At 33.6% G+C, this 1,457-nt stretch overlaps 1 protein-coding gene across 1 annotated transcript in view; it reads left to right on the top strand.

The window, feature by feature from the left end:
• Positions 1 to 1,457, top strand: part of LOC109534032 (calcium release-activated calcium channel protein 1) — a 14,041-nt gene that overhangs the window by 10,101 nt on the left and 2,483 nt on the right. The gene's annotated exons all lie outside the window — the stretch shown is intronic.

The raw sequence follows: 1,457 nt of genomic DNA on the forward strand, positions 1-1,457 counted from the left end.
ATTCGGGTTTCTGGGTCAATTTCAGCTGAAAATGAGTACCATGTCGATGGGCAAAGTTCGAGAAACAAAAAAGTTTTTTGGATCAAAAATCACAACATTCGGGTGAAAAAACCGCTCTTTTACAGCTGAAATTGTCTCAAAAACGCCAACATTCAAAGCAAAAAATGGAAAACGAACACAAACGAACGGAACGAATGTACGCGAACATAATCCCAACTAAAACTTAAATAATTACTTAAAAAAATTATAATAACAAAAAAGTCTCTAAGGTTCAGTGCTCCAATTCATTCAAGAAATCAAACAATTAATTGATTTTTTTTTCTAAAAACACTACAAATGACATCGAATTACCGTCTCGCTCGGTGGACGAGTAATAGATAAAGAACGACTATCGCGTCACTGACAAAAACAGAGACAACACAGAAGCGGCTAATTGTAGCCCTGTTGCAATACAACGTTGCCAGTATCTAATGTTCTGTCAGGTGTCAAATCATAAACAGGTGACGTTAGCACTGTTAAAAGTGGGACGTGAAGTGGTGGGGTCTACTTCTTTACCCACATTTCTAGACCATGTCTTATAATTTATTTTTCTCTTTTCGTTTTTTTGTCCTCTGAACTTTTGCTCCTTCCCTTCCCTTTTTTCCAATAGGTGCTTGGCACTTTCTATAAAATTTATTAATTCACGTATGAGGATACATAATACAATAATGTAAAAATTACATACCTCGGAAGTATTCTTTGTTTTATTTTATTGAGGCAACCACTCATTTTTAGTTGACATTGACGTTGACGTGACGTCAAAAAGCAAAACTTCAAACCCGCACTCTGGATAATCTAATATCTTTGATAACTTGCAGTAGACTGATTAAATTAATAACAATTATAATGCAAATTTGTTGTGGCTATGTATGTAAGAAGCTATTTTGTGTTCATGAAAGAAGTGCATGTGTTATGACATGAGCAATTTCTAAACCGGAAATTTGAAAGATACATCTTTAATTGTACATAGGCACTTCTTGCATAATAGTAGTTTTCGATACAAGGGCGAAAAACAAATTTTTGCCCTCGTATCGAACACTATTTTTATTCGAATGAAAGATTACACGAATAATAAAATGCATCGATTTCATATTTTAAATTTTGTGGCAATGTCATTTTTTGAAATGTCATGTTTTGAAGTTTCTAATTAAGTTTAAGTACTTTTTCAACTTGAAACACCTGTGGTCTTGGGTTGGTGTATGCATGTTGCATACTCGGCATGACATTTGCGCTTCTTAAAAAGATCGTGATTTACGTGTGACAACATCGCAAAAGTAGATAAGTAGGCCATTAAAACGATTATGAGACTGAACTTGTAACAAGGGTATAATTTACAAATTGTAAGTAAACTTGAAAATAGGATCAATAGTTGTTGATAAACCTACGTAATTCCTTAAAAAAGCATTTCGGTTATTTTT

This window comes from Dendroctonus ponderosae, unplaced genomic scaffold (assembly GCF_020466585.1).
Source record: "Dendroctonus ponderosae isolate FM_Combo_2020 unplaced genomic scaffold, Dpon_F_20191213v2 Dpon_F_20191213_12, whole genome shotgun sequence".
NCBI lineage: Eukaryota > Metazoa > Arthropoda > Insecta > Coleoptera > Curculionidae > Dendroctonus > Dendroctonus ponderosae.